The following is a 25,939-nucleotide window of genomic DNA, read 5'->3' on the forward strand; positions in this document are numbered from 1 at the left end:
GTCAGTCTTTCATGTTTCCCATGCTCGTGGGGAAAAAAGTGTCTCATCATGGCTTTAATTCATATTTCCCTGAGTTCTGGTGAAGCTGAGTGTGTCTAATTTCACATGGAGAGTCTGGGCTCTTTTGCCCTGAACCGCCCACATCCTGTGTCATTTACCTCTTGTTGTTGCTGGGTGGGTGCTCTTTATATATTACGGGTTTTATCATTTCTATTTAAAGACCCAGAAATATTTTTTTCCATGTTGTTACTGTCTTTTTAACCTTGTTTATGGTGACTTTTTTAAAAAGCTTACACACAAAAATTTTTTTAATGGCCTCAAATATTTCAATATTTTCTTTGATAAGTTCATGTTTTCCCTAGAGGTTTTCTCTGAGTTTTTAAGAATATTATTTTCCTGTATTTGGAGACCTCTATGCTTTTCTCAAAAGCCATCGTTTTAAAAACTGTATGGAATTTATTTTTAAACATAACCCAAAGTATAGACTTTTTAAAAATTAGAGTGTAGTTGATTGCGGTGTTGTGTTGATGTCTGCTGTCGAGCATAGTGACCCAGCCAGTCTCACACAGATGTGCTCTTTTGCTCATGCCATCTTCCATGCTGTTCTACCCCAAGAGACCGGGCATTGTTCCCTGTGTCAAAGAAGACATGCAGATGGCCAGCAGGCACATGAAAAAAGGCTCAGCATCCCTAATTATTGGAGAAGTGCGAATGAAAATGACAATGTGGTACCACCTCACGCCTGCCAGAGAGGTCGTCATTAACACGTCTACAGATAACAAGTGCTGGAGGGGGTGTGGAGAAAAGGGACCCCTCCTGCTCTGCTGGTGGGAAGGTAATTGGTGCAGCCCACGTACACCTCTAGCTAAGTCTGTTCTCCGCTGCCAGTCCTCCGGAGACGATTTTGAAGGCTCACCCTGCCCTTGCGGATGGAGACGGCACCTACCGGGGGGCGAATGTCCGTGTGCACGGGGCTTTCTGTCCCTGCTTCGTCATCTGCTGTTATTTTCAGCACCATCACCACCTGCGGCCTCCTCGTGGTGAAATTCCTCCACGCTCGCCCTTCCATCCCACACGTCTCCTTGGGTCTCTCGGCCCTTCCTCGTCTGCTCTGTGTCAACACCACCCGTGTGTCCCCCGGAGCCCAGGTCTGCCCCAGCGCAGTGCCGTCCACGGAATCGGGGGTTGGGGTTGGGGGTGGGGGTGGAGTTGGGTTGGGGGGGTGGCGTGGGGGTGGGGGTGGGGGTGGGGGTGGGGTGGGGGATTCACGAATGACGAACGCTGCACACACTGGGAAGAATTTGCGCTCGAAAGAGTGGTTCTGGCAGGATTTTCCTCCCGATTTTGTGAGGAGGGCTCAGACGGCAGAGAATGCTTGTCCCTCGTCACAGGGGCTCTGGGGCCGGGGACTCAGAGGTCCCAAGCAAGGGAACCAGCAGCGTCCACGGCCCAGCCTAGCCCCCTGCCGCTCCAGGCCTGCGGGGCTGCTTGTGGGTCGTTCTCTTTGATCAGCCCCACTTTACAGAGGATGCACCTGAAGCTCAGAGTGGTTGGGTGGCTTTTGCCTGGGGAACCGGCTGGAAAACGAAACCCCCGATTCAAACCTGTGTCTGTCAGACGTCTGAGGCTCTTCACCTCTAAACAGCCTGCTTCGCAGCCCCTGCTCCTGACCTGGTCAGAGGAGCAGAGCAGAGCACAGTGACATACAAACAGACACGGGAGAGGGGCTGGGGCCTCCGCGGTCACCAGGCCCGGAGCAGGGCTCTTGTCCGGGGTGCTTGCAAAGGGGAGCGCTTCAGTCTCAGCCTCGGCCCCCGCCTGGGGCCTGCTCCTCTGTCCCCAGAATCGGTCTCGTCTTGGACCAGGACGCCTGGCCAGTCTGGAGGGTGTCCTCAGGGGTGGCAGTGCCCTCTGGCCCTGTGGCCTCTGGGAGGGCGTGGGCAGGTCTGTGAGGGGTGATGGGGACGGATGTGTCCTTGGGGCGAGTGCGTGCATCTCCATGATCCCGGGACCCCCGGGAAGTCAGGGGCGTGAGTTCCCAGGCCTGTGCTGTGTGCGCTCGGCGGGCACGGGGCCAGCCCCGGAGACATTTTTCTCATCTCGTCCCCCTCAGTGCCCGGGCTCGGTGACAACCAGCAAGGCCAGTCGTGTGCGATGCCTTCAGGCAAAATCCGATGCAAACCCATTTCCTCTCTGCCGAGGGAGAGGTCTCACTCCCGCTCTGACTGAAGAGTCTGCTCCTGCACGGCCCCAAGCCGAAGTGACAGGATGTCTATTGAATCTTGCCCTCGGCATCACACTTATTGGATAAGTGGGGGCCGGATGACTTTCTGTGTCTGCTCTCCTCCTTGCTGACAGGGGCTTCAGTTCAGATGTCACCCAGGGCCTGGCCACGGAGAGGACAGCCGTGCCAGCAGGAGCGTCTCATGGTGGCAGGGACGGCTCCCTTCATCACCGATGTCACTGCGCTCAGACCAACGGCCTGACGGACTCCACTGTCCTACACCTGCCCCAGGACCGCCGCCGCCACCTCCCTGCCCTCTGCCCCCAGCCCGTGCTGTCCTGCCCACCTCCCCTGCCCTCTGCCCCCAGCCCGTGCTGTCCTGCCCACCTCCCCTGCCCTCTGCCCCCAGCCCGTGCTGTCCTGCCCACCTCCCCTGCCCTCTGCCCCCAGCCCGTGCTGTCCTGCCCACCTCCCCTGCCCTCTGCCCCCAGCCCGTGCTGTCCTGCCCACCTCCCCTGCCCTCTGCCCCCAGCCCGTGCTGTCCTGCCCACCTCCCCTGCCCTCTGCCCCCAGCCCGTGCTGTCCTGCCCACCTCCCCTGCCCTCTGCCCCCCCGTGGCACGTGTGTGATCTTGGGGCATCGCGACCACCTCCATCCCATCATCTTCATCTCTAAGGGCTCCTGCCCGCTCTGTCTCTTACTATTTTGTTGTGATCTAACATAGCGTTTCGCTACATCCAGTAACTGAAGAATGCGCGAGGCTGTGATATAGAATGTTGCTCAACAGAAAAAAGAAACGAGCTACTGACGTATATTCAGCAACAACAATGGATATGCCCCAAACATGCCGAATGGAAAGTCAACCACGAGAGGCTGCAGCGTGTGCGATTCCACTTGACCGAAACCCGGGACAGTCGCAATTACTCTGTGGCAGCAGAAACCACACCAGTGGTTGCTTCTGTGGGTAGAGGAGAAGCAACTGCCGACTGGTGTGACAGACGCTTGGGGCTGTGAAAACTGTTCTCTATGCACTTGTCAGATCTCTTTAAAGTGAACTCTTAAGGTTTTTACATTTTATTTTATGTCTCTTATTCCTCGATGATAATAATAAAACTAGTCAATACTGGCCTGAAAGTCTCACGGGGAGTTCCCTTGTGGTGCCTTGGGTTAAGGACCTGGAGACTAGAGTCTCTACCACAAATTACCCACAGTGGCTAAAATCCAATCAAAAATCACTGGACAAAACGAGTAGAACAATGTGACTCCTGGTCAAGAAAAATCAGTCGGTCAATGGAAACTGAACGGGAGATGACCCAGGTGCTTGAAGCAACAGGTGAAGTCCTTACAGCAACTATGATAAATTTATGCAGGAAGAGGTCTTCAAAGAATTAAAGGAAATACAGTCTTACGAGTGAACAGGTAGGTAATCTCAGCAAAGGAATGGAAACTCTAAAGAATAGCCCTGGGAAATACTCGAACTGAAAGTTACAACTGCTGACGTGAAAAATAGCAGAAGGGACTTTAGAGAAGATTTGAGATGCTGAGATTCAGTGAACTCGAGAACAGATTGATAGGAATTATCCAAGCTGGAGAACAAAGAAGAAAAAGACAAGAAAAATGAACAGAGCCTCAAGGATACATGGAATAATATCACGCAGTCTAGCATAGACAGAAAGAAATAATACTTGGAGAAATAATGACTGAAAACTTCCAAAATTTGGTGAATTTATCATGAACTTTAAAAAACTTACATTGGAGGGTTTTAAAATATTTAGAAGTAAATGGTACTAAAATTGTTGGAATGTTTGGGGATCAATCTTAATTTTAAATGCATTTAGCAAACCATAAAAAGCAATAAATATGAGTTAAACTTCAGCTCAAGAAGCAAAAAGAAAGCAAAAAAATAGGAGAGAATTATAAATATAAAAGCAGACATTTACAAACACAAAATAAAGCAGCCAGATCAAAGTTTTATTTTTTGTTTTTTTTTGTTTCTTTCGTAAAGAATAATAAGATAGAACGATCTCTGGAAAGTTGGATGAAGAAAAGAAAGAGTGTATACAAGTAAATGTATTTGAAATACAAAAGAGGAAACACTTTTGAGTTATTTTATGCCAATAAATTTGAAAGCTCAGATGAAGAGGGTCATATAGGGAAAAAAAGCAGAAAAGCTGTACAAATATAAAATGATAAGCCATCTTCTGGGAGGAAGCCCTCTTAATGCCTACAATCAATAAAATACCAGTACTCACAACAAACAAGAAGTTCCCATGTAGCTTTAAGGAAAAGACAAAGTATCCCACAGAAAATAGTAAAAGTGTATCGGTGTGGATGGCAGAGAAAAAAACACACCCAAATGGCCAATAAACTACGTCAAATAATCAGAGGAATGCAAATTCCAACAAAGAGATGCCATTTCCTTCCCCAAAGACGGCACAACGCCCTGCGTCTAACAAGAGGGTGCAGGAGAATGGAGCGTGTCCTGAGCCAGGCCCGAGGGTACGTTGGTGCAAACTCTGTGAAGATCAGTGCTATGAACTGAATGACGTGTGCCCAGAAATGAACACATCGAAGTCCCAGCCTTCAAGGTGGTGGATTAGGGCCTTTGGGGGTCAGGAGGTCAAGGGTGGGGCTCCCATGGATAAGATTGGGACCCTTGGACAAAGAGGAGACTGGAAATCTCTTCCTCTCTCCTCCCCCTGCCTCCCTCCCTCTTTCTCTCTCCCTCCCCCTCCCTCCATCCCTCCCTCCCCCTCTCCCTCTCCCCCTCCCTCCCTCCCTCCTCCTCTCTCTTTCTCTCCCCCCTTCATCCTTCCCTCCTTGCCCCTCCCTCCCTCCCCCTCTCTGTCTCTCCCCCCCCCATCCTTCCCCCCATCCCTCCCCCTCCCCCATCCCTCCCCCTCTCTCTCCCTCTCTCCTTCCCTCCGCCTCTCTCCCACGTGACGACAGAGTGAGAACGTGGCCAGACCAAGCCCTGAGCCCTTACCAGGTTCCACATCTGCGAGTCCCTTAACTGGGCCTCCAGAGCTGGGAGAACTTACGCCTGCTGTTGCAGCTGCCCAGTGTACACACTGTATCCTGTGACCGCAGCCCCCTGGAGTGAGAAAAGGTAATATGGGCTTGCAATGGGCACTTAGCCCCAAACCCAGCCGTTCCACACTCGGTACATGTTGGAGACACTCACACACAGGCGCTCAAGAAGTGCCCGGAGTGGTTCACTCTCTCGGGATGTGTGAGAGAAAAAAAGCAGAAAGACCGTCCTCGGGGAGTGCGTGTGGTCGGCTGCGGGGCGCTCACTGGATTGGATGCCACGCAGGTGCTAAGAGGAGTGAACCAGAGCTGCGTGTGGCACACACGCCTCCAGAACACCAGGCTGGGTGGGAAAAGCAGAGAGCAGACGGCGACACAGTACAACAAAAAGCCATTTATGTGAACGCCAGAATCCTCCAAATCAATAATATAAGCTGTTTACAGATAAATAGGGAGGAGGCCTAAAACCTTCAGCGGGGAGGGGTCTCCGCGATTTCAGAGATTTCAGGGGGGTCACCTGGAGATGGGTGGGCCGCAGGTCTGGCAGAGCAGAATGAGAACCTGACGGTGAGAGAGTGTGACGCCCCGATGGGGGTGGGTACAAACGTGTCCACTGCTTCCCCTCTGGGTTCTCGGGGAGGCCCTTTCCGCGTCTGCAGCAGCACAGGTGCTGCTCACAGGCATCCCGGGAGTGATGGAAGCCAGACGGAGATGGGGAGCCCTTGGTCCCCACCAGCGCAGCCTGCCGTGTTGGGGCTTCGGGGAACCCCTGCCAGGAGGGCCAGTGGCCCCTCTGTCCTGATCTGTGGGTGCGTCTCAGTGTAGAGGTCCCTACAGCCACACGTTGAAGATGTTGCTGGGTCTGCTCCACCTAGAAAATAACAGAACGCATGAGGACGAGAAGTAAATCGGTCCCCGTGGGATCCTGGAGAAACGGCCTGGAAAGACTGGAGGGACGGGGCGCAGCATGGACTTCAGCGATTAGCTGGGTATCAGCAGCGGCTCCTTAACGGGGACCCACGTCCGGCACTAACGTGAGACGTGGCGAGGCAACGGGGCGTGGGCTTTCCGGGAACTCTCTGTAAAGGATGCTCTGAATCTAAAACTGGTCTCAAGATTTCTGCTGATTAGAAAAGAGCCAGCCCCTGTCCCTTCCTCCCGCACGGGAGCTCTCCAAGCAGCCTGGTGGTCCCAGAGGTCCTGCAGGGGCAGTGCCCAGCTTGCCCGTCCCCGCAGGCTCTTGGGTGGCTGTGCAGGTTCACAAAGGCCCCCAGGCCAGCAGCGCCCAGCCCGGGCCCAGCGAGGAGCCGTTGTTTCCTTTACTCTCAGCCTGACATGCCCGGGGTCGCCAGAGAGGCAGGGTGGGGACCCTGAGAGCACACCTGCAGCTGGCATGTGGGAGGCAGGGCCAGCGCTCGCCCCGTGGGGATCATGGTATGTCCTGTGTTAGGACATCGTGTGACCGCGTGGTAGGACGCGCCACCACTACCTCTGTGTCCACAGGGGAAGGTTCCACCTGCTGGTGCCACGAGGCTCCCCCACTCCAGGTCACAGTCCTCCTCTGGGGGTCCTGAGGGGGCAGCCTGAGGGTCGGGGCCCTCCCCAGGTCCTCCCTGTGACCCCCAGGCCATCTGGGCAGAGGGGCGTGGTTCCAGGGTGGGGGGCAGGGAGATTTGCGGGTGGATGGAGAGACCCCCAGAGCCGCCTGGCCCTCTGGAGGGTCATCCCTCACAGGGATCGGGGGTGACCTGGTCCTCTGGGCTCTGAGCCCCGCCGTTGGGCGTGACACCCCGGCCCGGAGGCCCAGGCTCCTCCTGTCTTGGGAAAGACTGTGAGCTGGTGCCTTAATTAACACCAGACAAAGGTCATTTGTATTCCTGACAAGACCTGGGATTTTTCTCCATGGAAATTTTTTTCCTTTTGGGAAAAACTCTTTAACAGGCCGAGGTTTTTATGGATAGACATGCGTGGCTGTTAAAATAAAGTCCCCCCCCCCACTAACAAGTGTGAGCAATGGCTGAAGGCGTGGCTACCCCACATCAGCAGGAACCCCCAGGTGTATGGACCTGCGTCCAGACTGGTTGTTGACTCACCGCAGGTTTCCGTGGCAGCAGGTGGCCGCGCGGGGTGGGGGTGGGGGTGCTGGAGGCTGGTCCTGGCAGGGCCGACCTCATGAGGGGTGCATCTGGAGGAGCCCCAAACAACACCTGGCCTCACCCCGGGTCCCCTCTGCCTCTCCTTCCCCCTGAGCGTGTGCTGCTCCCTCCGGTCAAACAAGTTCCTGCCGGGTCCCCAGCTCCCGGGACGACTGGAAATAGGGTCCCCGCTCTCCCTATGGGGGGCGACAGACAGTCCATGCCTTCCACCCCCGCTCCACACGCACGCTCACGCACGCACACACATGTACCCCTGCACACACGCCTGCTTGCTGTCCAGCTCCGGCCTTCGTTAGGGGTTTGGAAGATGCGTGAAGAAGGGGCCATGTGCACAGATTTGCATTCATGCAGGTTTTTCATCCTCCCACCCTTTGCCACGTGGCTTTGGGGGCCCTCCCACGGCAGAGGGGGGCGGGTAGTTCTGACTCAGACTTGACCACGTGACTTCTGTGGGGTGTGGAGGCCTGTGGTCCCACTTCTTGGCCTCTGCGCAATCTCCCGTGGGCACACCAGCCCGTGGGGGAGGTGCCTGCTCAGCCCACGGGCCCCAGGCGAACAGAGGCTGGGGCTCCCTGGGGACACAAGATCAAGTCCAGCCAGGAGCCCAAGCCCCCGAGCCTAGCGGCCCCCCCACCGGCAAGTCGTTGCAACGGTCTGATCATATTCGAAGCCCTGCGTTCGTGTGGGTCTTTAGGCCAGTCCGCCTCTCCGTCCTTTCTTTCTCTAGAGCTGCTTAGAGCTGAAGTCATGGGGGACCCCCTTCCTGGGACGCTGGCCTCCCCTTGGGGTGCAACCTCTGATGGGATCTTGGGCCTGGTGGCCCTGTGTCCGGGGGAAGCTGGGAGGCTCGGCCAGGAGGGGCTCCGTGTTCATCTCAAGACACACACTTGAGGCCTTGCCTGCCCTGCTCGTCATGTCCCTTTTGTAGGGACTCAGGGACCTACCCGTCCTCGCCCGGCAGGGGGACGTTCTTTCTGGAGCCGCAGGCCCGAACACCCCAGGACTCCGACTCACATTCCGTTCCTCGGCTGGATCGCCGGGACGCGCAGGTCAGACGCTTGGTCTCTATGCTTCGTGTGCGAGTCACGTGCGTGCCCGTTTAGCCAACGTTATTGCTCCCTGACGTTCGTGGCGGTGCAGGGGCGACGGTGACAGTGTCACCTGCAGCCCTGCCCCCCGGCCCCTCCCCTGGCAAGGCCACCAGCAACATCCCAGGCGCTAGGTGTGGCGTCGACGTGGGCCCGGGGGGCAGCGTGAGCGGGACGCCTGCTGGCCTGTGAAGGGGGCGCTCTGAGGCGGGTCTGTTGTCTCTGCAGCCGCTTGGCCGCGCCCTCTGGTTTCATGAGCTGGGTTCTTCCGCTCTGACCATTGGTGGGTACTAAGTAAACAAGTAAAAGCAGCAGCCCAGGCCCCATGAACGAGTGTGCAAGCTTGCCTGCCCCTTCTTACCATCCGCTGCCAGCTGGGCTACTCCTGCCAACTTCCCGCATCCTCCACATCTGGGCTGTGCCGCTCTCCATCCAGACCCCTCTGTGAAACCTGGACAGAAGAGCTCCCCACTTCCGGACCCCGGGGCTGCCTGCACAAAGCCTTAGGCACGTGAATGCATTCTTCTTTAGGTCGGCTCCCCTTTGAGCACCTACTGTGTGCATTTCCTTCAGGAGGCATGGGGGTACCTTTCCTTAGCACTCCGGTAAGGCAGGCAGGCTCTAAGAGGTACCTACATGGCTGAGAGTCCATCACTCTGCAGGGGAGTCCAGCCTGGGGGCGGGAGTGGCAGGCTGTCCTTGGCCGTGGGGTGGGGACTAGAGCATCTTCTTAGAGGGGCTGCCTGAAAATCACCAAGCAGTCAACACCAACCAGAGCCCAGACCTCGGCCCCCGTCCTGAGCTCTTCCCCACCCTCTCAGGAGGACATGAGCCTGTTTGGGGCCGACCTCCGGGGACTGGGAGAAACTCCAGATGGACGTCAGCTCCCACTCAGGCCCTGCTCCTGCTGGGCACAGTCCTGACCCAGCTAAGCTGCTGCGGGACCAGCGGGCTCCCTGACCCAATTAGCTGTCGTCTTCTGAAAGCAGCGTCATCTCCAGAGTGACCCTGGTGCTTCTAACGGGGCCAGCAGTGCCAAAGGCCACCGAGCCACTGCTGGGAGGGACTCTTCCAATTGCCGCAGCTCCGTGGGAATGAGGGCCTGAGCGTCGTGAGTGTCATTAACAAGGCACTGTCCTAGCAGGCAGCGCGCCCTCGCCCTGGAGGGCCCCGGCTGGGCTCCGGGTCTCAGCAGCCAGCTGCTGCCCGCCCCTTCCCTTGTGAGGGGCCATCTGCCTTCTGTCCCCCAGGATGGGCTTCAGGCCCGCCCCACCCTCCAGGGCCAGAAAGGCCTGAGGGGCCCTGGTGCTCAGGCTGAATGAAGGATTCACGGGCGAGCCTGCCCCCCGCTGGGCCCACCCGTCCTGCGGGGGGCTATTCCCGACTCCAGCCCGAGCCGGAGCTTGGGCGAGGATGAAGCGTGCTCGTTTGCCGGGAGCTGAGTGTCCCTGGCTATGGATTTGTACCTTATTTCTTCTTCCCTTTGGGGGGTCACTCGCACTCCTGGCTGCTTGGAGCCCCGCTCCCGCTTCCCGGGCTGTGCCTGCAGCCTGGGCCACTCCTCACAGGCCCAGAAAGAGCTGTTGGCACCCGCCCGCCAGGCCCAGCGGCTTCCTGGTGGGTGCTCTCTGACCCCTGCTAATCAAGCCCAGTCCCAGGCCTGCCTGGCCTGTTCCCGGGCAGAGAAACGAGGGCCGGGCTCCCTAGGAAAGGCCTGGAAGGGGCATGGCGTGTGACTCAAGCCAGGCAGAAGGTCCCCAGGGAGGGAGCTGCAGGGACAGAGGCTGGACAGGGAGGCCTGGGATGGACCATCCTTCCTGTGCCATCAGGGAAGTGCGCAGAGACCCCGGCCAGCAGCAGCCTCCCGGGTCCTTTCTGCTCCAGCTCAGAGCAGGCAGAGCAGGGCCGCCTTCCTCCCCAGGGAGCCCTCGCCAGCCTGTGGCCACATGGTGAGCAGGAGCCTGGGCCCCGCCCTGCAGGGGAAGGTGACCGGCAGAAGCGTGAGCTGCCCACTGTCCCCACCTGCCCCCCGGGCCCTGCAGAAGCCGGTGCCCCCCACGCCCTCACAGACCTGGATCCCCCTGCCACGAGTCAGGCTAGAAGAGGCAGCCGGCCCCAGAGGGAAGAACGCCCCTGCTCCGTCCTCCGAAGGGGCTGGGCCGCCTGCGGCTGCCCGGCCAAAACCCTCCTGACCTCATAGGGCGCGCCCTCGAGGGTGTGCAGGGCGTGCTGCCCCCCTGAGGCTCCGACCCCACAAGGCACAGCCTGGAAACAGCAGCAGCCCTTCCCCAGGCCCCTCTTTCTTCCTGCCGCCCCCCCCCCCGCCACAGCATCTCTGAGCTAATGACCAGGGCACAGGCTGCACTTCCAGCCCAGCCGTGGCCGTGGCCGTGGGGCCTCTGCTGCTCTCTGCTAGGGCGGCTCTGAGGCCTGAATTACCCTGCAGACGGAGATGGATGGCAGGGCCTTCCGGGCCCAAATTGATTCTGCGCTCGGCACTGGCGGCGTCTCCTCTCCCTGGTGATCATTGAAAAATACCTTTTTCTCTGTATAATGGCCCAATTCACGAGCTCCTCCATAGGAAGCAAAGATGTCTATCTAATCGTGGATTAATGGGACCAGAGGGGGAAAAGGTGGCAGCAGCAGAGTCGGCCCAAGGCGTGGGGAGGGGAGGGCGGGCGCGGTGCCCTGCTGGCCCCCCACTCCCTGCAGCCCTGGCCACTCTCCCAGGAGGGTTCGGCGGAGGTCAGCAGGGCTGGGGCCAAGCAGGACGTCAGGGCGTGAGGGTCTCCTTGGGGACATGGGGCTTTAACAGCTCTCTCCAGGGCGGTGTGCAGCCAGTGCATTGACTGCGGGGGAAGGTTTGCGGGCTTGTCTGTTTCTCTCTTGGTTTTGCTTAGGTGAAATTGAGGTGAAAATAAAAATCACCTTCCCAAGGTCATATCCGAGGCGGCGCATGGCACTGCACGGTGGCAGGGAGCCACCCTTGATTCCAGCTGACGCCACAACAGAGCTCCACGATGCTGAGCAAGGGACGTGCTCCTCCAGTTGGCTTTGTCCTCACGGCAGAGTGAATGGACGCTGAGGTCTCGCTGACATGTGGCTCTGTGCATGGTTGTTTCCAGAAGACCTGGGGATGGCCTAATCCCCCGTCTCGTAACCAACAGGAATAATAGGATGGTGGTGGTGGTGACGCTAGTGATTTCGATGACGGCAACGACAGGGGCGTGATGATGGTGATGATGGTGACAAGTTGGATGGTTAAGATGACGTGGAGGTGGGACCAGTGACGAGGATGGTGAGAGTGACGGCAGCGACGGCAATGGTGGTGGTGGGTTGGTGGTGGTGGTGGTGGGTTGATGGTGGTGGTGGTGGTGGTGGTGGGTTGGTGGTGGTGGTGGTGGGTTGATGGTGGTGGTGGTGGGTTGATGGTGGTGGTGATGGGTTGGTGGTGGTGGTGGTGGGTTGGTGGTGGTGGTGATGGGTTGGTGGTGGTGGTGGTGGTGGTGATGACGCAACGACAGGGACAGTGATGGTGACAGTTGCCGTGGTTAAGATGACGTGGAGGTGGGATCAGTGATGGTGATGACGGGAGTGGTGGCAATGAGCGGGATGGAGGTGACGGTGGTGACAGTGATGGCGGTGATGCTGACGATGTGGCGGGAACTATGACAGCATTGACTGAGCCCCCGGGCCAGGCATAAGCTGGGTGTTTAACTTTCTCCTTGTCATTCAATCCTATCGCCTACGGTGCGCCCATTTTACAGATGATGAAATGGGCACACTGAGTCACGGGGCTCTTGGTCACAAGCTGGGGCAGGACCCACGCCCCTCGATCTGATTCCAGAGCTCGGCTTCCTCTCAGCCTCCTCCCCACCTCCAGAGCACCGTCAGCCCTCTAACTAGCTCCCTTTCGAGCTGACTAGTTGTCTCGGTCGCGTTTTAGCGCCTTTCATTGTATCCCCGGCAGCCAATGCTGTACATCTGCTAATTACATGTTTTATTGTCTCATTTGCCGTTAAATATCGTCTGCACCCACCATTAAGCAAATGTACCTTCTCCGCAGATTTATCCTCTCCTGAACTCCAGCACAGAAACCCTGCAGGTTGGCAGACCACCGGTTACCTGGGGCCCAGTCCTGGAGCTGACCTTCTTCTCTGTCCTCCCCGGGCCAGTCTCGCTGCGCCCTCCCACCCTCCCGCCCCAGGCATCGGAAGGCTGCTTGCATCCCTCCCTATGCAAAGTGTCTTCAGGGCTTCTGCAGGGCCCTGGGCATTGACCACACTCCCGGCGGGATGTTCTGGGGCCGCTTTCCTGCAAGCTGACCCCACCGAATTCCATCAGCCTGCCTCCAGCCCTTGCAAGGCCTGCAGCGCGCCTGCTAGAGTCCTTACTCTTGAGGCTTCAGGGGCCCAAGGCCAGGCCCAGGCAGAAGCCCTTTCCCCCGGCGCCCCATGTGCCCTGTCACTGTCCCCGGGTCAGTACCCCCAGGACCCTCATGGTCACATCTTCTGGTCTGCTCCCCAGACTCCCACGTGGTAAAGGACTCGCCTGTATCGTCATCCCCCGGCCTCCTGCTCTTGGGGTCAGGCCTCCCCAGATGGGCCCTGCGCATCTTCCCACCTGCAAACCACAGGGTCACCCCGAGCTGCCCAGTCACCTCCCCCGACGACTGGACGCTGAGCTCCCTGCCACTGTCACCTCCATGGCCGGCGGTCCTGGCACCTGCCCAAGGGTTTGTCTCCCCTGTGCCTCCGTCCAGTGTAACTTTAGTATTTACCTGGCCTGGTGTTTTCTGCCTCCTGCCTCCATGCAGCCTTTGTTACCCTCGCTACAACCTCAGGGGCAGGGTGCCACCTGTGCCCCGGTCTCCTGGCTGCCAGCCATCCCTCCCCAACACCAGGCCTTTGGCCTCATGGCTCTCCTGTGTCTTGAGCCTTGGACGGCGTCTTGGCCCAGAAGCCCTGGGTTTGCTTGCCCGCTCTTCCCGCTGGGCCTCTGCCCACACTCCTGCCCAAGCCCGACCTCAGCCACGGCCTCCCTTCTGTCCGGCCTCCCGTGACCCCTACTGGGAACCCAAACTAGACCTGGCCACATGGTCTGCTGCTCGAGGCCTGCCCGGGGGAGGGCCAGCAGCCAGGCCACTGCCCACGGGGCCCTGCACCCTCCCAACACCCCTCCTGTCCCCTCCTGCCCAGAGTCATGACTTTAAGTCCCAACATGTCATCAACGTCTCAGAAGCTTCCATCTGAGTCTCGGTCCGTAATATCCTCCTCTTCCCAGAGTAGCAGGTGGCGAGTGACCACCAGACCTCCTACCTGGACACAGCTCTGCAGACAAAGGTCAGCGAGCCCCCCAGCGCTGGTCTCGGACCCCAGCCGAGGCTTAAAACATCTATGGTTTCCTTGAGGGAGGGATTCCTGCTCTAGTCCGTACGGCACAGACGTGGGGGAGAAAGCAGGCCTCGGCCCCGGCCTCCTAGGGAGCTCTCTCGGCGGCCACAGGGAGGTTTCCTTCCCAAAGGTGGGAGCAAACCCCACTCACCACCCCACTTGTTTTCTCAATGATGAGCCTGCAGCCCTGCGTTCAGGGGCGGGAGCTGAGACTTCCTTTGTGTTTTCCCTGTTGTGTCACCATGTGACCTGTTCCCACTTCTGTGAACGGGACCATGGGTGGGGTCAGGCCCCTCGGCCCCTCCCGTGGGCTGTGGGGATGGAGGGAGTACCCCGATTCCGGACACTCCCCCCCCCACCAGCCCTGTGAGGGTCGGCTCTTGTCTTCAAGGCATCAGGGCCCTGCGTCTGGTCCCAAACCCCAGCCTCCCCTGGAGTCCCACTCACGGGCCACAAGCATCCCTTCCTTTCCAGGCCACCAGCCCGGCCCCGCCCCGCTCTCTGCCAGCCAGTGCCCTGGCTCCCTCCCCACCCACGTCCCACTCCTGCGCAGAAGCTCTCACCTCCTGCGTCTGGCCAACTGCTCCCAGGCCCATGCAGCTCTTCTTTGCCCAGGGTCCCACGGCACACGGCCCGGCGTGGCCAGCCTCCCCCGGCCCCCGGGCCCACAAGAGCTCACAGCTGTCAGCAGGCTCCCAGGGCAAGTCCCGCGGGGTCAGCACACCTGGAGGCCAGGCGACACCTGCCCACCCACAGGGGGCCAGACAGCTGGGCGTTTGGACCCGGCAAAGTGGGGGTTTTGAGCTGCGTTCATCTTTTTCATAACACAATCTTAAAAATGACTGACTCAATATTTGTTCAATGCAGAACACTTGGGAAACAAACAATGGAAAGGAAAAAATTACCCATAATTGCCCAGCACAGAGATAAACACCGTTAACTGCGGAGTTGGCACCGCCCCCGGCTTCGGCTTCGCTCTCCTCGCACATGTACCAACAACGGGATCTTCGGCACAGGCACACACACACACACATCCATGCACATGTGCACACACGCATCCGTGCACGCGTGCGCACACGCATCCGTGCACGCGTGCGCGCACACACGTACACGCTCATCTGTGCACAAGTGCACGCGTGCACACACATGTACACGTGCATGCACACATGCACATCCACGTACACACACAGACATGCACGCACACACCGTGGCTGGTCTTTGGCATTGTCAGTCTCTCTCGGCCTCCATCCCTCACTGGGTCTGGCGGTCCTCCCCTCCCACGCCCTCTCCCCAGAGGCTCCCAGCCGCCCCCTGCCTCCGCCGGGCCCCTCTGCAGCCCAGCCTCGGGGTGCAGGGAATGAAACTGCCTTCGGGGTCGTGGGGTAGAAAGTCCGTGTTCTTGCTCAAGTGTGTAGGCGGCCCGTGATTAAAGACACAAACCTTTGGTGCCCTGCGTGCTGACCACGTGTACACCTTCGTCTGTGACTGGCTGGTGCGCATCTCTGCGAGGCCTCTTTGTTGCTTATTTATGATAATATTGTGTGTCTTTAGCGCACTCATCCTTTGAATAAGCGGAGGGCGTGAAACGGTCTCCCTGCTGTTGTTGGTTCTTATTTCTGTTTAAGTGTTCATTTGAGTAATGACCATAAGCCACTAATCCTTGGGGGCTCTCTTGATGAGTTTTGCCCTAGTGGCCTCTCCAGACACCAGGGAGGGTTGGACCAGAACCAGGCGGGCCAGCCGACGAGCAGGGGGCCGGACGAACCACGCGACATGGCCAGCCTCTGGGGATTCTGAGCTTCGCCCAGCTGTTTATAACGTCTCCTGAATCGTGCAAACCCTTTCCCTTCTAACTTTGATTTAGTGGTTGCCTGTCCCGCCCCTTTGGAAAAGCCGAGAGGCAGGCGTTCCAATTCATTAAGCCTCCTACATGTGTTTTAAATTTCATTTTCAAGATACCATCCAAATCAGAACACACATTCATTAAAATCCACTTTCCTGCCCACTTCTTTCTCCAGCTTCCAGGGATTTTAAATTCCCCTGATCCTGGAGATTTCTGGGATCCCTTTGTTCCCCAAGCTACGTGTATTCGTTTACTATAACGCAGTCTCACAGTTTGGGCAGCTTAAACAATAGAAATTCACTTTCCCTCAAATCCCGGAGGCCAGCGGTCTGAGACGCAGGGGTGGCGGCAGGGCTGGTTTCCTCCGGCCTCTCCGCTTGGCCTCTAGACAGCATCCCATCCGCAAAGGGACAATCGAGGTTTTCTGATGGAAGAATTCGCCCTTCAGATTCGTACGAGCTTTGCCTAGAACGCGTTCCCTGGACACAAAACATACACCTGGCCGGCACGAGCGCTTGGTCAACGCTTTAGACCATCATGAGCGCTTGGTCGAACGGACCCTGCCACCCCCGTCTAGACCAGAGGCTCTGGGACACAGCGGGGAAGGGGGGGGCTTCCGGCCAGGGCCACGAGTCACTGCACCAAGTGGGGAGAGGCGCTCGGGCTCGGTCTGGTTTCCTTACCTGTAAAGTGGGGGGAAGGTGAGATGAGGGCAGGGCTGCGGAGTGGGTGAGCCGGGAGCTAGAGGGGGCCGCTGGTTTAGTGCCACAGAGGAGCCCGGCCAACGCTGGTTCCTTCCCCGAGCTGGAACCTTTTCTTTTTCCCCACATTTTGATTTTAAGATAGGTACTCATTAAAAGCAAACAAGAGTGCAGATGGCACTAAAAACAGTAAAGAAAGGGCCCCCAGGAACGCCCCCAGATCCCCAGAGGCAAGGACCAAAATCAGCGTTCAGGGGATGCCCACGCTTGTGTGCCGGCGCCACAGACGCCTCCTCCCGGGGTGCAGCTGGAGGATGTGTCTCAGCCTCCCTGCGTGACTGGTGGAACATAAGCAGACATGTGCCTCCCGCAGGCCCAGCCCATCGAACCCTCCCCTGGAGGCGGTCACCTCTCACGAGGCGTCCTCTGTCCTCTGGCTGAACAGCAAGGACGAGGGGGCCAGAGGAGAGCAGGAGCCAGAGCAGAGCAGGCGCCTGAGTCCACCTGCACGCAGTAGACACAACGAGCAAGTCGTGGCGGCGAGAAATGAGCTGTAGTGTGTGGAGCTGCTGCGTTTTGGGCGTGTTTGTTCCAGCCGTCAACCCACCCTGACCGATACACTGACGGTATTTCACATGGTGGAACGTTCTGCTCTGCAACTTACCTCTCTTGAACACGTATTCATCTCTTTCTACTTTGGCAAAAGGCAGTTTACCCCATTTATAAAAAGTAAGGGTTCCTGAATAGGTGTGTCAATGACAGGTAATATGTGGTCCCTCTTACAGAGGCTAAAGCGTTAGGGTTTGTCTCCTCTTCTAAGAGACAGAGCCGTCCCAGAGTTTGCCCTGCTTTTCAGTCATGTGACCAAGGACCTGCGTTTTCTCACCTTTCCACACAGCCCCCCCTAGATTGTGGGCCTCCGTCCGTGGCTCTGTTCCCTCTTGGTTGGATTCTATAGCTTCTTTTCATCTCTCTTCTTTCTGTAACTTACTTTCTCATTTTCCTGGAGTATATCCTCAAGTCACTTCTTATGAGAAGTCAAATGGAAAGATGAACTTTGCCTGGATGGAATGGTCTCCGCCTTCCCACGTGGTGATGGGTTTGACCGGGCACCAAATCTCACCCGAATGCAGCGGGCTTGGCTGCATTTCTGCAGGGAATGGCTGAGAAGGAGGCAGATAGGCTGCTTTTTCATTTCGTTGTAGATGACTTTCTTCTCTCCCTGAAAATTTTTGGGATTTTTTTTTTTTTTAATCTCAGGCATTATGCAATTTGACGATAACCTGCCTTCCTGTGGTGTTTTTGGATTCGTCCTGCGTGGTGCTGGAGGAAGCCCCCGCAGTGTGGGGCTGGCGTTTCCTCCGGGCTCAGCCATCGCCTGCATCATTGATGGTCCCTCCCTCCACTTTCTCGGCTCTGTTTCTCGCACTTGGCCTCCCCGAGACTGCCTTCTGCATCCCTTGTCTGTCTGCTCATCGTTCCAATCTCTTTTTGCTCTGTGTTCCTGGAGATTTACTAACCCTGCTTTCTCATCCTCTGCTGTTTCTCAAAGGGGGTGCCGTCGTATTTTAGACTAGAACTGTTCCTTCGGGGTGCCTGACCGTCCCTGTCTCAAAGCACGCTAATTTTATATTTTATGGATATAATATCCTCTCCAGTTTCTCTGAGTATGCTAATTGGAGTATTTTTAGCAAATTTCTCACTTCATTTGCTCTCTTTCCTCCAGTCTTCGTTTGTTCAGTGCGTTTATCTTCATCTCTCTCTCTCATGCTGCTGGCCTTCCTCCCTGGCCTGGCGGGGATGCTGGTTGTCCGCTCACACAGGAAAGGACCCGGTCCCACCTGCATCCCACTGCGGGTGGTCAGTGGGACTTGCTTTTCTGCCCCACCCCCACCCGTGGGCAGGGAGAAGCGTGGCAGCTATAGGATTTTCTGTACTGAGGGGCTTGGACCCCTGTGTCAGAGTGCAGGGCTTTTCATTCTGGGGTCCACCAGCTCCGGCTGTCCCCTGTGGGGCTGATGCTTCAGTCTCAGTGACAAGCCATCACTGCCGGTCGGCCCTCTGCCGGTGCTCCGTTTCCAAGACGGGGAGGGTGGAGGTCTGCCCAGTGGGCTTGCCCCACCTGCAACTCACCCACGACCTCCGTTCTCAGCCCGGCTCCTCCCTCCAGCCCACCCTCTCTGCTGCCTCTGGGACCAGTATTCCAGTGGGCAGGATCTTGGCTGCAGCCTACAGCCAGGATCCGGATTCCAGCTCCTTCCTGTTTTATAGGTCAGCTCACACCCCTGTGTCTTCCGTCTCCTGGAATTTATTAAAATCTCTTAGTCATTGTTGTGAGGATTAAAAGGCAATTATGCATGCATAGCACATCTTACAGTACCTGGCACATAAGGAAGGCTGGATAAATGTTAGCAATTATTATCACAGTTGGCTAAGTGATTTCCCCAGGATGGTTAGACCTCACCCTTCCAGGAGGCCACCGCTTAGAGAGACAGAGACACAAGGACCACCAGTAAGTCTCCCCAGCTGCCCTGGCACCAGCATCTTTGCACAATGACTTGGTCCTTCCTTACAACCTCTTGGGACATGGGGGAACCTCAGACCTCACCTCCTACCCCAGTGCCGGCACTGCGAGGTGGCCTCGCCTTGTCCAGGGTAAAGCAGTGTGCCTGCCGCGGGCATCCTCAGAGAAGAGGTGATTTCAGCAGGAGGCTCCCAGACAGCTCCCCGAGGTGGTGGACCTGAGGAAGGATGGGCTTTGGCAGGCAGGGTGTGGGGGACACGGCACCTTTTGGGGGGCTTCTCAGCGGAGAGCATCATCTGGCTGTCTCAGGGTCAGGAGGTTGCCAGCGTTCCCAGGGCAAGACATGACCTCGGCGTTGCAGTGCCCCCGCATTTGTGGACCGTGTCCCCTGGGTGTGAGTGGGAGCGTGACCTGCTTCTCACCCAAACGAGAAAGCAAACATGGCGGGATGTCACTCCCCTGGTTATGTCACATGACAAAGCCCGTCCTGATGATGCAGGCAGCCATGTGGGGACAGCCCAGTGGCAAAGGATCCTCAGCATCTTCTGGAAACGGCCTTTAGGAACTGGGGTGGCCTCCGGCCAACAGCCAGCATGAAGCTGGGTGATACCCCCACAGGGAGCAAACGCCTTCAACATCCTGAGTGCGCTTGCAAGTGGGACTGAGCTCCAGGTAAGAGCACAGCACCTGCACTGCAGCCCGCGAGGTCCTAGGCTGTGCTCAGACTCCCTTGCGACCCCAAAACTGGCCCATAATACTTGTGCGTTCTTTTAAGCTCTGAAATACGTGCTTATTTGTTACACAGCACAGCTAACTGATACACTATGCGTCTTACACTGTACTGGACCCCCCTCCCTCATGGGGGAGGTGCCCCACCCAGGATCCCACAGTGTCCCACAGAGAAGCCCCGGCCGGGGGTGGGGGGTGGGGGGGGGAGCAGCAGCAGGGCTGTGATGGCTGGCAGGCAGGCTGCCCTGCCACCGGCCTCGGGGGCCTCTCCAGGCTGACTTGCTAGCCTGTCGCCACCGAGATCACTGGGTGCAGAGGGCGTGGCCCTGAGGGGACACAGCCATGGGCATGCGCCTTCATAGCAGCTCCTTTCTGCCCCCTGGGCGGACATATGGAAAGACATTATCAGGGCTGTGCTCCCAGGGGGATCCCATTTTCCACCAGCTGGGAAGGGCCCCAGGGCCCCTGAAGCTGACACAGCCGAGCTTGGGGATAAACCATGTTGCTTGGCCAGCTCAGGCTCACGGTCCCCTCGGCAGGCCTGCCTCCCACTGACCACCCAGCCCGAGCCTGGCTGCAGCAGCGACGTTTGAGGAGGGGCTTGCTGCTTGGGCATCACTGAAACCACCTGCATTAGGGACCCTTCTCAGGTGCACAAGCTTACCCGATAGGAACTTGGAGCAAAAGTAAGGAAAAGTTCAATAACTCATTCAAGGTCTCACAGCTGGAGGCAGCGGTGCCCCAGTTGGAACCCTGGCTCCAGAGCCCGGAAGCTCAGCCCCTGCCCTGTGCTGCCCCTCCCCGGCTGCGAGCTGTCCGGCCCTGGTCCGCACTGGCCGTGCAGCTTTGGCGAAGTTTCTGCGTGCTTTGAGCCTCAGTTTCCTTATCCAGAAAATGGGTGCTGTGCTAACAACGCTTACCTCAGTTGGCTGCTATGAAAATAAAAATGGGGTCTAGTGGGCCGTCAGTCAACGGGAGCCCACCCCACAGCACCCCTTCTGGTGGACGTGTGGCAGGATGGACTGTCCCAGGCACTCAGGGAGGCAGGGTCATGTTCTTGGGACAGCAGAGAGCCGCCTCCTCCAGGGAAATTTAAGTCAAGATAAAAAGCTGAGTTCAAGACACGCAGACCTGATTTTATGCCCAGTGGCTCCGTGACCTTGAGAAAGTCACTTAAACTCTGACTGTCCATTGATTCATCCCTAAAATGGACACACGATGATCTCCTGTGTGCAATTACTAGGCTCGCCCAGATGGACAGTGGCTCTGGGGACTCGGCAAGGCTAGTCCCTGGGAGGGTCATTCTTTGGGGCAGCTGTGCTCTTAACTGCCCCCCTTCCAACAGCCAGGGAGGGAGTGGGATGGCCAGGGGGCCTGAGGGACCCTGCCCCCACTTATTGTCTAAGAGGGGGGTCTCCTAGGCAGTTCGTGCCAGTTCCTGTTTCATTTCAGGCCAGCAGGAGAGTTTGCAGGGAGAATACACGGCCCCCACCCTGATCCCTGCCCGGAGGAGCCCAGCATGCGGTGGGGGAGGGCGAGCCAGGAAGGGAGCTAACACTCTGCATGCACCTGCTCTTCAACGGGAAGCTCACCCAACATTCAGATTCGACACTGCCTTTCATCTTCACAGTGACGACGTATCGGTATGCGTAAGACTCGCTGTGTTTTGTAACAGAAGAAACTGAAGTTCAATGAATTTAGGAGTTTTTCAAGGTCACAGAGACCAAGGATTGTCTCCCCATAGACTGCGTTCTGGTAACGGTAAATCAGGGAGAAAATGATAAGTATCAAAGCTATTTAAATAGGACAAGTCACTTGGCCTCTGCGACTTTTATCTTTATTGGCTAAATGCCTAAAGTAAAATCTACTTTCAGAGCCTTTGTGAAAATTCGATGATCCATTGAGCGTGAGTGTGCCAAGCTGCTGAGGGCACACGGCAGGAACTTCGGCGATGTTGGCGAATCGTAATCTCCTGGAGGGAAGAGTAACATTTTGTGAGATTCGGGTTGGAGAGGAACACAGTGATTTGGTATTCCTGAGGAGCAGGGATCAGGAGTTGATAGGACTTTCTGAAAGGGCCTTCGGGGGAAGTAGGATTGGGGAGGACTCTGTAGGCTTGAAAGCACAGCCTTTTCTAGAATGAGAGATTCTCTGAGCTGGAGTGGATGGAGACGATGTAGGATGCTCCTGAAAGGATGGAGGTGATGGGGGAGGGGCTGAGAGGATGGAGGTGATGGGGGAGGGGCTGAGAGGATGGAGGTGATGGGGGAGGGGCTGAGAGGATGGAGGCGATGGGGGAGGGGCTGAGAGGATGGAGGTGATGGGGGAGGGGCTGAGAGGATGGAGGTGATGGGGGAGGGGCTGAGGATGGAGGCGATGGGGGAGGGGCTGAGAGGATGGAGGTGATGGGGGAGGGGCTGAGAGGATGGAAGTGATGGGGGAGGGGCTGAGAGGATGGAGGTGGTGGAGGAGGGGCTGAGAGGATGGAGGTGATGGGGGAGGGGCTGAGAGGATGGAGGTGATGGGGGAGGGGCTGAGAGGATGGAGGTGATGGGGGAGGGGCTGAGGATGGAGGTGATGGGGAAGGGGCTGAGGATGGAAGTGATGGGGGAGGGGCTGAGGATGGAGGCGATGGGGGAGGGGCTGAGAGGATGGAGGTGATGGGGGAGGGGCTGAGAGGATGGAGGTGATGGGGGAGGGGCTGAGAGGATGGAGGTGGTGGAGGAGGGGGCTGAGAGGATGGGGACGATGGGGGAGGGGGCTGAGAGGATGGGGACGATGGGGGAGGGGGCTGAGAGGGCACCTTGAGTACCACGGGGGTGCAGTTCATAGGCCACGGAAACAAAAAGGGGTTCTGAGCCCAGGGTGGGGAGCTGGTCACCTTCTGGTCAGGTCCACACGCATACACAGCAACTGGCTTATTTCCAGTGTCAGGTTACGAATAACTCAGGCAGTTCCTCTGTGATCACAAATGATGTGGTGAGCCTCATCTTGAACCACAGAGTTTTGTTAACAGGCACCCCCTTGGGATAGAAACAGGTCCTTCGCAGGCATCAGGGTTTAATCTGGTTCACTCCAAGGAGCAGTAGCAGCCCGGGGCACGGAGTCTGCCAGTCGTCACACCCAAGTCTGACCAGCACTAATTGGTCCACATGGCACAGGTGCCTCTCACTGGCAAGATCTCAGAGTGTGAGGGGCATTCCAGCCCTCGGAGGACAAGATAAAAGAACAATAACAAGAACCAAACTTGTCTTTCCATCTGGTCACAAGGGGAGGCTGAGGTCTGGAGTTGCCCTCCAGTCATTAAGAAAATAAACCAGAAAAATAGCACAAATAAAGGAAACAAGTCATTATGGATCCTGAACCTTGGGCAGCGCAGGAGTGGAAACCAGAGGGAAGGGGGCAGTCCGAGTAAGACGTGTCAGGGGCCGGATTCCCTCCGGGAGACGATGCCTGGACCACAGCTCTGGAACGCGGGCAGGGCGCAGGCAGAGCTCGTGACCTTGGCCATGGTGACTGAACAGGGATCCCACCCTGGTGGACCATGATGGCTGAAATTTGTCGGGCAGCTCTATGGAGAAAAACGAGCTATGTAGGGAATAATTCTGGAGACTGCATGGGGTCCCCTAGAATCTGGCTAAATACAACCCGCACGTGTGGGGACAGGGAGCTGTGAATTAAGCTATGCCCAGATTTCCCAGAATCTCACATCCCCTCCAGCCTCGGGGGAGACACTTGGCGGAAACACAGACCGTTTAGCGCAGAGCCCAGAACAATCTGTGGGGCTGAATTCACTCTAAATTAAAGGCTGTTCTAGACCCATCCCGAAAGACCCAAGAAAACAAGGACTGAAAGCGTCAAAATAACCCCCAGGTAACAGAACCAGCTGCTGCCAAGAAAGCCTGAAGCTCTTTAAAGGAAGACAAGCAGATCCAGAACTTGAGAACACGAAGTCCCCATGCCGTGACTCAAGTTTTTAAAAGAGTCACTAAACAAGGCACTATTCGACAAAATAGGAAGTTCTGGTCCATATCCAGCAGGAAAGTCATTTCCGTGAAAGAGGCTTAGAAACAACAGAAATAATGGGATTATCAGGCAGTACCTTAACAGATGGCATGAAACATGATTCATATGCTCAGGGATATAAACAATACAATCAATATCTGAAGCAATAATATCACCAGACAGAATGAATAGCAGACTAGACGCCAGAGGAAAAAATACCAGCAAACATGAAGACATGGGCATCTACTTGGTTCAGAGTGAGACAGAGAATAAAAGGACTAAATCCACCAACAAAGCCTCAGTGGCTTGTGGAGTAATTTCAAGTAGTCTGACATCTAGTCATTGCGATTCCAGAGCATGGAGTTTAGGGGAGGGAAAGACAGACAACGTTTGAAGAAATAATGGCCGTTTTTTTCCAGGTTTTATTTTTAATGAATCCGTACAAATCCAACAACGTCTTTAAACCCCATGCAGAATAAACACCCCCCACCACCACCATCACCACTGCCACCACCACCCTCACCAAGATAAAACGTAGAAGAAAGACCCCCAAATTAGCTGGAGAAAAAGATATAACGTCACAAGGCATGGAGATAAAACCACCCCTGGCATCCTGTCTTAATTTACGCAAACTGGAAGACAGAATCTTTCAAGTGCCGAAATGAAGCTCGTGTCAATCCAGAATTCTGTATGCAGTGAAAAGATCCTTCACAAACACAGTCAACCTAAAACGCTTTAGACGAACAAAGCAGAGAAAGCCCACTGGCTGCAGAAGAGCTCTGAAAAAACTGCTAAAGGAAATTCTTCAGGTGGAAGGAAATGATGCCAGGTGGACAGCTGGTTCTGTGCAGACGAGGAGTGCCGGCAATTGTAAGTGTGTAAAAATGCTTCTTTTTTCTAACGTCTAGTCTTGTTTAAAAGATAATTCACTGTTTAAAGTGAGAATAGTAACACCGCAACGTGGGTCATCCAATGTGGAGACGTGAGACACGTGACAAGAGCAAATCCAAGGGTGAGGTGGGAGACACTGTTTGTAGGGTCGTTACCTGACATGTGAACCGGTAGAAAAGTGGTTAAGGGTGGCTTCTGATAAATTAATCACATGTTATAAACCCCAGCTCAGTCACAGGAAGAAAACCAAAAAGGTGGAGCTAAGAAGCCAATAATGGAGATAAAATGAGTGCTAAAATATACCCAAAATAAAAACAGGCAGGAGAAGGGGTGAGCGGAAGAGAGAACAAATGGACAGACATTAAATGCACAGTAAGAGAAAAGATTTAAACCCAAGTAATAGGACAATTACATGACATGTGAAAGGGATGAACCCTCCAGCTAAAGACAAATTGTCAGACTGGATAAAAAAACAAGAATCAACTCTCTGTTAGTTACTAGAAACCAAGTTTAAATGGAAAGACACATATCACTTAAAAGTAGAAATATCTATGCCATCCAAACAGGAAAAGAAGCTGAGGTAGCTGTATTACCATGGGAGGGGTCGACCTCAGGAAAAATACATATGTCTTATAGAGAAAAAGGCATATTATAATAGTATAGGGCTAGAGTCAGCCAGGAACACATAATAATCTTAAATACATATGCACTAAATAAATAATTGTTAATCTTTAAGAAAATATTCATAAATCAAATCACGATCCATAACAAGGGTGATGTTTCATGACTGACAGGGGTTTACTCCAGGAATCTAAGGTCGAGTTAATAGACACAAAGGTCAACCCATGAAAATCAATTATGCACCAGATTGTAAGAATCAAGGGGAAAATATGATTTTCTTAGTAGAAGCAGGAAAGGCATTGGATGAAATCTAACAGCAATTTATGATTAAAAAAAAAACCTCAGCAGACTAGCTGAGTAGAAGTCAAATTCCTCAAGCTGGTGACAGACGTGCGTGGAAACTCCACAGCCACCATCGCCTCCGAAAGTCGAAAGTTGGTAACGGAAGCTCGGCCCCACCGTTTCTACCTGACGCGGTAGTGGAAGCCCTAGGAGTGTCAGAGGCAAGGAACAGGAGTGAAAGAAGACAGACTGGGAGGGAAGAAATAAAACTGCCTGTTTCCAAATGGCATGACTATGAACAGAGAAAATCCAAAAGAATGCCGGTTAGTGGCGTTAGCAAAACCCCAGCACACAAGGCCGTACACAGACATCAACTTGTGTTTCTGCCCACTAGCAGTGAATAAACTCTTGTTGCTTATTAGAAAAATTGATTTTTACAAAGACGTCCAGGT

This window comes from Phacochoerus africanus, chromosome 6 (assembly GCF_016906955.1).
Source record: "Phacochoerus africanus isolate WHEZ1 chromosome 6, ROS_Pafr_v1, whole genome shotgun sequence".
In the NCBI taxonomy this organism is placed as follows: domain Eukaryota; kingdom Metazoa; phylum Chordata; class Mammalia; order Artiodactyla; family Suidae; genus Phacochoerus; species Phacochoerus africanus.